The sequence below is a fragment of the Ptychodera flava genome, chromosome 11 (assembly GCF_041260155.1).
Source record: "Ptychodera flava strain L36383 chromosome 11, AS_Pfla_20210202, whole genome shotgun sequence".
NCBI classification, from domain to species: Eukaryota; Metazoa; Hemichordata; class Enteropneusta; family Ptychoderidae; genus Ptychodera; species Ptychodera flava.
In genome coordinates this window covers 43,490,925-43,504,553 of record NC_091938.1, presented here as the reverse complement: position 1 = coordinate 43,504,553, position 13,629 = coordinate 43,490,925, and the positions used below count along the sequence as shown (strand labels likewise).

Below are 13,629 nucleotides of genomic sequence, written 5' to 3'. Positions count from 1 at the left end.
TATGTCTAGTGAACAAACTGAGAGATTCCTCGAAAAATGTGTGAAACTCGTTCTAGAAGGTCTCAGTGAATTTACAGGTGTAGAAAAGATGATCTAGTGTCTTGTTGCTTTTTTGGCAGAATGAACAGAGTGCCATGGTGATTGGTCCATGCCTCTTCTAGATAGATCGTAGTTTGTGTACAGAATATGATGAAGAAGTTTGAACTGGAATTCACGTGTTTTTGCGTCTATGGCTACCTTAAATGGTAGGCTATATATGGGAGACCATGGTCCAGTAAAGTCATATTCTCTTTCATAATAGCTTTCATTAATTGGACTTAATTCCTCTTTACTGTAAATGGCGTTTCTGATGCTCTCCCTGGTAACTTTGTGGGAGGGTCGAAAGTTACAATTAAAAAACACATATTCGTATTCATCTTTAAACACCGGCTCAACCAGCAATGGCTCTGGCCACCTAACTCTGAGACATGTGATTGCTCCATAAAGAAGGAGAACTTCGTTCCCTTGGAGGTTTTTGTTGGCTAATTTTTTCCATGACAGATACCCCTCCTCGGTAAGTAAATCAAATATTAATTCAAACCCTTTCTGTCTTAGCTTTGGATCATAGACAGAATTCCCTCCAATTAGAACATTTCTGTTGTTACAAATTGTTTGACAAGTAATGTCAATCTCAGAGTCATTGACCGCAACATTGCAGACCGACCAGGATTCAAGCATTTCTTGGTAGAATCTCGGTAGGGGCAGGCTGAGTGAGTTAATATCAAAGTTACACTTGAATAGGTACTTTCCACCCACAGATTTTTTAACCATGTTAACACCTTCTTTCTTTTCTTAAATTCCCTGAGACTCTCACATTAAGTGATAAGAATTTCAATTTCTGCATGTTTGATGAAATTGGAATATTTTAAAAGCACACTTACTTCCATTCCCGGTGGTGGCAGTCCCCGGATTGGTGGGTACCCATGCGCGTTACCCAAGTTTGAAAAGTACCCCCTTTCCTAGAATATTTCTGAGAAAAACACCCCCTATTTGTGGCAAATCGGGGAGAAATTAGCTGTAAAAAACATACCCTTATTTTCGAAATCTAGGAGGTTAATGTTGACTTCCAGGGTTGACCCTGGAGGTTGACTTTTCATACATGTACATACATCACAAATGTTTGTCCTCACCTGATTTTAGTCACATTTATACACAATCATCTTCCTTATCCGTTTGGATCTGGAGATTATGAAAGGACTACCCCTAATCTCGGAGGTTACTCTGAAAAAAGTACCCCTTTTTCTCGATTTCACGGACCTAGAATCTCCGAGATGACTGAAGAAAAACATCCCCTTTTCCGTGAATTTGGTAACGCGCATAGGTACCCACCAACCCAGGGACTGCCACCACCAGGCTTCCATTCTTTTGGTTGTTACCTTTTTTAGGATAGAATAGTGAAGAACAAGGATAAGAAAAGGACATAAAGAGAAAAAACAGTTTCTACTAAATCTAATAAAAAAAAAGTCCCATCAATAGTTGAACAAAGTTGTTGTCGCATGACTTGAGTGAAAATGATGTGGCAGTGTAGCTCTCCAATCTGCTGGTCGAATGTTCATGCATGCAGTTCTTAACACTTTCACCGCGGGAGGGCGCATTCTGCGCCAACGGCCAGACTGCGGGAGGCGCGTAAACGCGCCAAGAACGTACGCGTTTATATGCGTTCGATATACGTTGGCTATATCTGATCTGCATCATGTTTGTTGACTATTTCCTCAAGCCTAGCTAAGCGTACGAGGTAGAGGTCAAACCTAAATGAGCATGCGTGCAAAATTTGTAAACAAATGCCGCCATACTCGCTCATTTCTCCGCCGTAATTTGTAAGGATCATGTGATCAGTTGTTGTTTTTCTGTCAGGAGATATTTAAAAATGGCGACGCGGGCACAGTTTAACACCGACTAAGCCCTTTAGCATGTTTTTCTAGACAGTGATAGTGGAATTGTCAGTGATCGTAAAACTGAACTCGACGGAGATAGCGGAAGTCAAATTTCAAATTACAACTTTAATACCGAACTTGAATATGTTCCAAAACCAGTTGAGCAAAGACAGACATTGCAAGCAAGACAGGAAGGTAGGCCAGCTGAGCATGCTGAGAGAAAAGTGCGACAAAAGGTCTGTGAACGACGTCACAAACGTTGATGGTGTATCCTGCGGATGTTGTACGATATCAATTCATCAATGACAATTACACATCGGACTATCTACCAGTATATAAGCTTATATATAATATAGCTCTCTTTTGAATGTCAGATGATATCTGTTGTTCGAAGATGAACTTGTAATAAATATGCATATTAACCTCATTTATGTGGGAAATCTTTTAAAGTATGTGTTCCTTCTACTGAATTTGAGTTAATAAAATGTAAGTAGTAATGTTTAAAGTGTTGCACTGAAAAAAATACATTTATATATTGAAATAACAAAAAATGCAACATTTTTTGAATTTTTTGTGTAAAATCCAATATGGCCGCCGTGATCACGTGACCTTCTAGGTGTGTCACATGACCTTTTGTTCATTTTTATGATGCTCTGTCATATTGCAATACTCACTGAAAAAATTGTCCCGAATACTCTTATAATTACAAAGATACAGCTTATGCATGTAAATCAATATTTATAAGGCCGTATTTCCATAGAAAACTACGCACAGGAATGCACGTATAGAAATTAATTACGCAGTGAAAGTGTTAAACCTCATCGGGTGTTGGTGGGGGTCCTGAGTACTTGACTCCATCGATGTACAGTATTCCATTCCGGAAGATTGGTTTCTTTCCGTCCTTGTAAGCTTGCGCCATGATCTTGTGGTACAGGTGTTTTTTCTTGTAATCTGCGGGGAGCAGGTCTTGTTTGATGTAGATTTCTGTTCCTACTAGGGCTTGCTTGGCCTTGCGAAATATCTGTTGACTTTTCGCCAGTAGAGTGAATTTCACAATGATACGTCGTGACCGATTGTTAGTGATGCTCCCTCTTACTGGGGCTCGGAAGGCTTTTTCTATTCCGTGATCACTTACTTTTAAGTTGTCCATTAGCAATTGTCGGGCAACCTCCATCGGATTTTCATTTCTTTCTTCTTTTACTCCATAGAGGCGGAGGGAGCATTCTCTTAGTCGACGTTGTGCTCGAATACTTTCCTCCTGAGTGTTTTTTAAGTTTTCCGTAAGTTGACTGACTTTCTGTTTGAGGGAGGCAATCCTGATTTCATTGTCGTCGGCTTTGGTAGCAGCATATTCACATGATTTCTCGAAGTCGTATTGCCTCTCCTCGAGTTTTGTTACTCGATCTTCGACATCTGATAATACCATGAGTTTGGTTTTGATCATGGTGACATCTGCTCGCAGACTTTCCAGGCTTCTGTAGAGCATTTCCATGGTGATTTTATCTGGAAAAGGTTCTTCCCCGTTGCTGGCCTCATGTTCATGAGGGGTGTCGTTTTGGCCGTCGCTTTGGTCTGAAGCAGTTCCAGTGAATGCTGTGATGCTTCTTTGCTTCTTTTTCTTGCTTGAGGGTGGTTGAAATTTCGGTATTTTCAGTCTGCGGGGTGACTGGGTATTCACGGAGGTTACGATTGAGTATTGGTACTCAGACTTTCTTAGATGAGCTGAAAACTGTGGCAGATTTGGAGAGCTGAAGGGTTAAGGCACTTGCCTAGTTGTACATGGTCACGTGACTCCCCATTTCATCATACTTTCAATATATCACATCGGATCATCCCTAAGAACATGTCAACCAAAGCTATCTGATGAGTAGTTTTTTGGAGAATAAAATTTTCTGACCAAAAATGGCAACAATTGCCCCAAAAATACAAAACTGCAGATTTCATCATAATTTCAATAAAGATAATTTATTTAATCTGTAGAAACCTGTATACCGAATTTCAAAGCTATCAAATGAGTAGTTTTGGAAATACACATTTTTTGACCAAAAATGGCAAAAATTGCCTTAAAAATGCAAATTTGCATATTTCTGCACAATTTGAACAAATCTGAAATAGATCATCCCTAGGGACATATGTATTAAATATCAAAGCTATCTGACCAGTACTTTTGAAGAAGAAGATTTTTAAAGATTTTTGTACCAAAAATTACAAAAATTGCCTTAAAAGCACAAATATGCAAATTTCACCACGATTTGAACAAATCTGACTGAAGTCACCCAAAGTAAACTGCATATCAAATTTCAAAGCAATCGGACAAGCGGTTTCAGTGAAGAAGATTTTTTTACCAAAAACACCAAAAAATGCCCCAAAAATACAAATATGCAAAGTGCACCACAATTTGAACAAACTGAAGTGAGGTCAATCAATCTATCAATCAATCAATCAGAAGAATTTATAGAGCGCCAGTATCCACTACGAAGTAGTGTTCAATGGCGCTGTACAAAGATATGGCAAGGTGTCAGTAGGCTCTTTCGAAGAGATGGGTCTTGATGCTCTTCTTGACATTGTCCAGACTGGAAGACTGCCGTATTTCTAAGGGTAAATTATTCCAGTTAAGTGGAGCAGCACGCGAGAAGACACGTTCACCATAAGTTTTCAGTCTGCATTGTGGAACATGAAGAAGATCCTTGTCATTTGACCAGAGAGTACGGAATATCGGTTTACGGTGGATTAAGTCTGATATATATGTTGGAGTGCTGTCATGAAGTGCCTTGTAGGTGATGAGTAGAGTCTTGTACTGGATTCTGAAGACAACTGGTAACCAATGTAGATTTATAAGAACAGGTGTGATATGATTAAATTTCCTGGTACGTGACACTATTCTAGCTGCAGTGTTCTGGGCGTGCTGAAGTGGTAAGATGTCTTTGGCAGGTAATCCGTATAGTAATGAGTTGCAATAATCGAGTTTTGTGGTAATGAGGGCATGAACAAGCATTTTGAAGGCTTCATCGGTAAGATAGTGGCGGATGCGGCCTATTGTGCGAAGGTGGTGATAAATGGATCTGCAGGTCAAGGCTATGTGGTGTTGTAGACTGTGCTGGTCGTCAAAAGTAACGCCAATATTGCGGGCTGATTTTGCGAGTTGAATGCAGGAGGTCACCCCAAGTGAACTGCATATAAAATTTCAAAGCAATTGGACTTGCGGTTTCAGAGGAGAAGGCAATTGTTGACGGACAAGGGACAACGACGGACGGCGATGACGATCGGAAAATCAACCTATTTGATAAGCTCCACGTCGGTGACAGCAGAGCTAAAAAGGCATTTGTGAAAACATGAAAAATAGATGATTCAAGATATCAATAAAAGGTGACCAGCACATATGAAGTCTACCTATGGTACATAAACACCAATTTTCGAGGCAATATGACCAATATTGAGTTTAACCTTAAATTTTTCTCCTTATTTGCACATTTTAGTTCCAAAAGCTGCATCTTTAAGCATTATTTTCATGATTTTACTTTCAAGTTGAAGTAAGTTTATGCCAATGTACTGGGACTGAATATGCAATTTTGAACAGGATAAAGATTATGCTTCCATTAAATCTTTGCCCAAACATTAAATTGCAGCCCCATGTGAAAAAGCAAAAATCGTAGATACTGTGCACATCTACACTTAAATCTTCACATAAACTGCACAGAGTAGTCCAATAGCGGGAAATTAAAATGTTTGTAAAATTTGAATTTACTTATCAAATCTGTTTCACAAAGGAATGGTTTCCCAATGTAGTGAAAGCCCATATCCCTTCAGAGGGTAGAATTCAGAGAAAACCAGAAGAGAATAGGAAGATATTTTGAGGTCAACAAATTTCAAGAGTTAGGCTGCGTTCACAAATAACGATTAGGGGGGGGGGGCTGGAGGAATTTCGATTGAAACCTTATTTTTTTTCAGATCCCCCCCCTAAGTACCCCAAAAAAATTTCAAATGCCCCCCCTCTATATGGTCAAAATTTTTCAAGTCCCCCCCCCCTAACTATCACAGGCCCGCATATTTGTAAAGGATGTGAGCGCAGAAAAAATAAACATGTATAGCGCCGTTCCGCTCACAGGTGTTCAACACAACCTGTTTTAGCACTTTCTATAGTCATATTCCCAAGGCAAGTTCTTTAAATGCATCAGTGAATTTTTTAGATTTATTGGTCTAAAAGCCAACATGAGTTAATCCAACTCTGGCCAGGTCAATTGCTCCTGCTGAAGAGCACACAAAATGACAATCATGAGAGAGTAGGAAAATTGTGAATTTTGGCTAATTGCCATATTGCACAGTGACCTACCAAAAATTAGTTTCAAAACTACAAGACATATATGGATTAGATGCTACTCAAAATTGACAACACTGGAAGGTAAAATGTTTCATCAAATAAATGTTTTATTCTCTGAAATTTTGGGTGTAATAATTTTAAATTTGTTTAAAAAATAAATAATTCCATTTGGTCACATATTTTTTCTTTTAGTCTTTACTGTTCAAAGTTTTACATCAGATTCTGTAACATTTTATAACAAGAATGTGAAAATTTAGAAAATCAAGCATGGTGACCCCATCTTTTTCTTTAATACCCGTATTTGATTATTCTCATATGCCAGAATTCAAATATTTCTATGTGTTCTTCCATGTGTTGCTCTCTGGCCTGATCTTGTGTACAAGTATGTTTCACTGTCATGAGCATCATTTGACCCAAACTCTTCTGCATGTACATCAGAGTCAGAGCTATCTCTTGCACTGATCAGGTATGCAGTGACAGTGACACTGCAGGAGGAGAGCATTAATGATAGTGACACTACCCGTAGGCAGTAGCTGTATTAACTTTGATAATTTTGGCAATATTTTTGTTCAGTTTTACAACTGCATTCTTGTTCTACTCCCTACAGCATGTTGAATTGTCTAGTATTCAGCTAATGCTATCACAGCCTATATATGTGTACCATGCATTAAGACACTGACAACTGACTGTCAGCCTGGACTCCAATTAAATTATCACCAAATACGTATTTATATTTATGTATACAGGCTTTGTTGACAAACTAAATATGTGTGTTTGCGCATGCTGTAGGGAGATAGCAGGAAACTATATTTGTGCCATTGCATAGAAATATTGCAGAAATCATTAACAGTTGCAGCTTCTGCCCAGGTTAGGAGGCTAAAGTTTGTTTTTTACGACAAACCACACATTTAGATTTTTTCGAGATACAAGTCATGAAATGTGACAAAATGGTTCTAAATTTTGTTAAATTATTACTATGATGACATTAAAAATGGTATTCATTTTCATTGAATTATCTACAAAAACTTGGAATAGGAAAATGTAAAACACAAAAGGGAACCAAAAATTTTCAAGTCCCCCCCTACAGGTAGAGCAAAATTTTCAAGTCCCCCCCCTCTACTACCCCAGAAATTTTCGAATCCCCCCCCTGAATTCCTCCAGCCCCCCCCCCCCCCCATCATTTTTTGTGAACGCAGCCTTACAGCTAGTGGGGCTTTAATAATATACAGCTTCATGTGAACAAATCCTATCTATAGATCAGCATGCATTTACACAATAAATACAAATATGTACACTTGTTGTCAAGTTTTTGCAATTTCACCAGGTAATTATAAGAATAAGATTGTAGGTATTTTTTATCAAAAACAGCAAACATTGCCCCAAAATACACCATTTCAGTTAGCGTGATAATTTGAACAAAATGGAAATGAATCCCATGTATAAACCTTCATATCAAATTTTGGGCAATCAGACATGCAGTTTCAGAGAAGATTATTTGACAAAAGAGGCAAAAATAGTGTTAAGGACACAGTGCCCCCTTTTTATCAAGTGAATTTGATTGAAAAGAATGAAATGCAAGCCATAGTGTTGGGCTGTTCATGATGTCTGAAGCATTGTTTTTATAATACATGAAGAACAATCTGGCAGCTAACAACAATGACTGCTGTCTCACCGACATAACAATGGTATGTGCCAAACTGCTCCTACATAATTTATCAAGGATGGCAGTGTCATCTAGCTAAATGGGAAAATGTCAAACACAAAGTCAAGAGTTCAAATCAAAAGAAAAAAGTAACTATTTTTTTCGTAAATTTACATAAGAACAATAGTCCTGGCTTTTTTTGCATACTAAAAATAGATGTCTCATTCTGTACCGCATACCGTCGCGACATTCAGTGGTGACACAGTGAAGTTACAGGATCTATATTTGATGGATAATTTGAACGTTAATTGTACCAGAAAACAAGCAGTTTTAAAATAATCCAGACTTGCGATGACAGCAACTGTAGTGAACAGTTGTGCAGATTCTGAGTGTGTTGCTCGATGCAGGGAGAGCTGGACGCTGACACTGCTCGTTGCATTTGATGTCAAATATCGTTGCAGTCGCCAGGAGTCATCCCATTGTTATTCAAAGCCCAATCACACAGCGATATAATTACGCCAGGTGTTAAGTTCCATGAATATTCATCAAATGGAGAGAAGTATAAAAGAAAGAAGAAGTACCAAGACATGTGTCATTCCTCGCACAGACCGGGCCCTGTGCAACGCAGTCTTGGCAGATTCACGATGGCTTCCACCTCTACACCCACTACCGCTACCATCTCCACTGAAACAACTTCAGTGGCTCATCCCCACGCTGTTGCTCAGACGGTTTCTGCGACGAATGATACTACAATGACTTCGAAATTTCGTGGAAGCTCATCGCCTAGAATGGCCAGCCCATCGCAGTCACTCGCCCAGTACTCGCCAGCGTTGCTCAACAACCGACTGAAGGAGTGGCGGGAACCAGCAGTGCCGCGACCAACGCCCAGTCTACACCAAAAACAATGGGGCACAATGAGGTATGTTGAGCAGATTCGTTTGTGCCATTCCCCTTGTGTACGTAACACATTTCCGTTTTCAATGGAAAAGTACGAATTCAAGCCCACTGCGTATGTAGCTCATCACTTTATTCTGAATGTATTTTTCACCTTTGCTAGCTAGTAATTTGGTAGTTTGATATTTTGTACTGTGTGTGCACGTTCAGTTTTGTGGAGGGCCGTGGTTCAGTCTACCAAATCGATAGTTTCACCGTTTCCATTTCTCGTGTTGATACCTTGCAAGTTACGTGTGATGCAGGGCGTTTGAATTCGTTGTAAGTGTGCAACACTGAAGCTTATTCTGGGGAAATATGAGATACACATGGTATGCTGCTGTCGCTTGTTTTATTTTTCGAGGCAAACGAATTTGTTTTTCATCACTTTGTTTCATGTTTCGCTTCCGTCCGTGCTACTGTCCCGTATTTCATGTAGCCCTCCCTAGGGGTTTTAGAGGAGTATTTAGCACAACGTTAACAGTGACAAGAAGTTCTTAGATAGGGCCTCCTTGTATTCAGCACCAAGTATTTGTGTACAGATTCACGTATACGCGAGTCAAGGCATTACGTTGTTACCCACACGGGATACAGATTATTATGTATACGAGAGTCAAGGCGTTACGTTGTGTTGCCCATGTGGGGCTTATGAGAATTACGTATACGCGAGTCCAGGCGTTACGTTGTGTTGCCCATCGGGGCTTATGAGAATTACGTATACGCGAGTCAAGGCGTTACGTTGTGTTGCCCATGCGGGGCTTAATGAGAATTACGTATACGCGAGTCAAGGCGTTACGTTGTGTTGCCCATGTGGGGCTTATGAGAATTACGTATACGCGAGTCAAGGCGTTACGTTGTTGCCCATGCGGGGCTTATGAGAATTACGTATACGCGAGTCAAGGCGTTACGTTGTTGCCCATGCGGGGCTTATGAGAATTACGTATACGCGAGTCAAGGCGTTACGTTGTTGCCCATGCGGGGCTTATGAGAATTACGTATACGCGAGTCAAGGCGTTACGTTGTGTTGCCCATGTGTGGGGATTATGAGAATTACGTATACGCGAGTCAAGGCGTTACGTTGTTGCCCATACGGGGCTTGTGAGAATTACGTATACGCGAGTCAAGGCGTTACGTTGTTGCCCATGCGGGGCTTATGAGAATTACGTATACGCGAGTCAAGGCGTTACGTTGTTGCCCATGTGGGGCTTGTGAGAATTACGTATACGCGAGTCAAGGCGTTACGTTGTTGCCCATGCGGGGCTTATGAGAATTACGTATACGCGAGTCAAGGCGTTACGTAGTGTTGCCCATGTGGGGCTTGTGAGAATTACGTATACGCGAGTCAAGGCGTTACGTTGTTGCCAATGCGGGGCTTATGAGAATTACGTATACGCGAGTCAAGGCGTTACGTTGTTGCCCATGCGGGGCTTATGAGAATTACGTATACGCGAGTCAAGGCGTTACGTTGTTGCCCATGCGGGGCTTGTGAGAATTACGTATACGCGAGTCAAGGCGTTACGTTGTTGCCCATGCGGGGCTTATGAGAATTACGTATACGCGAGTCAAGGCGTTACGTAGTGTTGCCCATGTGGGGCTTGTGAGAATTACGTATACGCGAGTCAAGGCGTTACGTTGTTGCCAATGCGGGGCTTATGAGAATTACGTATACGCGAGTCAAGGCGTTACATTGTTGCCCATGCGGGGCTTATGAGAATTACGTATACGAGAGTCAAGGCGTTACGTTGTGTTGCCCATGTGGGGCTTATTAAAATTACGTATACGCGAGTCAAGGCGTTACGTTGTGTTGCCCATGTGGGGCTCATGAGAATTACGTATACGCGAGTCAAGGCGTTGTGTTGCCCATGTGGGGCTTATGAGAACTACGTATGCGCGAGTCAAGGCGTTATGTTGTGTTGCCCATGAGGGGGAATATTAGTAGTATGTATAAGGGCGTCGAGGCGTTACATTATGTTGCCCATGTGGAGCGTACGAGTATCATATACACGCGATTTGAGTTGAGTTGCTACACAGTTGCCCATGCGGGGGCTTATGAGAATTATGCATATGCAATTTCAGTTGTTACGTGTGTTGTTCTGGTGGGAGTATGCAATATTTTGTATACACAATGAAATGTGTGATGTGTGAGGGACACTGTCACTTGTTCGCTCGTTTTCTGCTCTTCACCTGCGCGGCCCGTGGTCATATGCGAGTACGGGTATCGTATATGAGTGCGGGTGCGTGGGTGGATGAGGGGTCGTGGTGAGCAGGTGATTGTGTAAGCGACACTGTTAATTACAGAAAACGGATTGGCTACACTGGAGGTAGTAATACGGTGTTTCATTGCATTACAGATGCAAAAACAATTGGCAGAGTTACATAAGAAGTTTGACATGCTCGAGAAGTCGGCTGGCAATGCATCGGTTAAAGAGGAGGCTCTGTAAAAAGTGATCGAAATGGCCAACAACGCATCGTGGAATTCCAGACCACAGCTACTCAATGCACTCAGAATATTGGTGGACAGAGTAACCAACATGGCGCACCCGAAGTTGTCCAGATGGCAATATAGTTGAAGCCTATGTATATACGAATATGATAAAATGAATTCAAGAGATATTATTTGCATACATATATGTAATGTGTTCCTGTTATGTTGCGACACTGTACTCCTAGACGGGGAGGGCGATCATCAAAGCCCTTTGCCGTTATGGCTGCCTGCCTTGCAGGTCCTGTCTGGGGGTGCCCTCTTCAGGAATGTACATTTCTCTTCAGCGTATTACCCATCATTGGGACTTTGAACACCAAGTCAATACAGACATCAAGGCCTGCAAACTTTATCTTGGATGTCCTTAGAGGGCACCCCCAGACATGGTCCTGCCCTTACGCGAGTGTATCCACGATGGCTCAAGGGACGATAATGGCCTCCCCTGCACATCCAGCTTTTATAAATCCTAAGACCTTTATAGTGGGGAAATTCACAACCATCTTGATTTTTGGAAAATTGTCACAGACCCACTTGACAACAAAAATTAATCATAGAATGGATTACCATTGTCAGTATTTCTCCGTATAGGCCTATAAGGCATTTCTAGGGAGAGTTTAAAGATTTTGTGTACGACCATAAGTCCCGCCAATACTATTACGGTCTTCAAAAATCACCCCTCTTGTCAACAGTTTGGAGAGTTTTATATCCTCCACACCGGAAAGTAAATTAGAATCCGGGGCGATTTCTGTATGGGGAAAAGTGGGTATTGACCCCCCTCCAAAATTAGTGATGTCCATCACAATTGAACCAAAGAAGCCTAGATTGTGCATTATTGATATGCGTTATATGAATCTTTGGATTAGGAACGTAAATTTTAAGTTGGATCACTTTGTGGAAGTCTGGCGATATCTTGATAAGGGGGATTTACAAGCCAAGTGTGATGATAAAAGTGGTTACGACCACGTGAAAATGTCTAAACGCGACAGGGGCTTTCTGGGGTTTCATTGGGCTGGGTGTGGTACGTGTGTAATACTTTGCCTTATAGTTGGAAACTTTCAGCATACGTGTATCACAAATTGGGTTTTGTATCACCAGCTATGCTAGATCCCTTGGCGTCCCATGTATACAATATATCGATGACCGACATGGTGGCCAACTGCGACATTAAAAAACTAGCAAGCTCGCTGTTTAGTCGTCAAGAATTGGCAGAGTTTGCTGCTTTCATACTAGCCAAATTATGTATTGACGCTGGATATTTTATTGCTCTCGAGAAAAGTATTCTAATCCCCGTAACATCCATTGTGATGCTCTGTTTTACAGCAAATACGGTTACTAGGTCATTTCCAAAAACAAAAGATATGAAACAATGTGATTTAGCAGGCATGTTGTTGGCTTCTAGAGTATCATATCAGGTTACGTATCCATACGGACTCTAGCTCTTTCAGATGGGCGACCCTTAGCATAAGGTCGCGACGATGTTGAAGTGATAGGTGACATGTGAGAAAATACTTGGCAACAGGAGCATATCGTAGTCCAGGAACCCGAAGCACTATATTGGACCCTGCTTGCTTAAAAGAACATGATAAAGAACGCCAGAGTAGGTGCAATTTAAACCCAATGACACGCACACACAAACACAAGACAAACACATTTTCATAACAGACATGACCAAAAAAATCCACCTCGCGGAGCGATTGCAGAAACTCCTGTCTTTTCCCCCTAGGCACTCTCATTTGGATCTGTGGTTGTTCCTATGACAGTGAATGCACCACTGTCGAATGTGTAACACAAAACTCGTGAAACCGGATGAGAGACGGCAGAACCCACTCAGAGAAAATTACCACCAAACATTTGAAGATATCCATCAACGTATGCATCAACTATTGGGAGAGAAATCCGCATACGAGAGACAAAAAGATTGGCTTGTTCAGCAGCTCGAGAAATTTCTAGCTTCACTACCTGTCCCAATAGATTTAACAATGGCGAACTCAGAAGGCATTGTACGGTTTTTATTTAAAGATACGGACACAAAAACCCATGTTCACACCGATACGTGTCAGTATTTGGGGTATTCCGGTGTCTCCCTGCCAGTGTCCAAAACGTTTAAAAAGCTGCTACGCTAATAAATATGGTATCCAAATTAAAAACATTTTATCGCATTGTATACAAGGAACGCTCTATTTCAAGACAAAACTCAGTAGAAGCATACATTGTGGTCAGATACATGGAAAAAAAAAATTGTCTGAGGGGCAGTAAAAGCACATGTAACCCAAACAAGCCCCTCTACTCTTTGTACAACATTAATGAAATTTTTATTTCATCATATCATGCAGAAGATTGGTGT

General features: G+C 41.0%; 1 protein-coding gene and 1 long non-coding RNA gene across 4 annotated transcripts in view; one reads left to right on the top strand and one right to left on the bottom strand.

Annotated features, from left to right (window-relative positions):
- LOC139144565 (kinesin-like protein KIF28P) overlaps nucleotides 1-13,629 on the bottom strand; it is a 503,294-nt gene that overhangs the window by 129,598 nt on the left and 360,067 nt on the right. The gene's annotated exons all lie outside the window — the stretch shown is intronic.
- On the top strand, nucleotides 8,365-12,263 carry LOC139144576 (uncharacterized). Its single transcript, XR_011554810.1, has 2 exons — nucleotides 8,365-8,792; nucleotides 11,155-12,263. It is a non-coding gene; the product is annotated as an uncharacterized lncRNA (long non-coding RNA).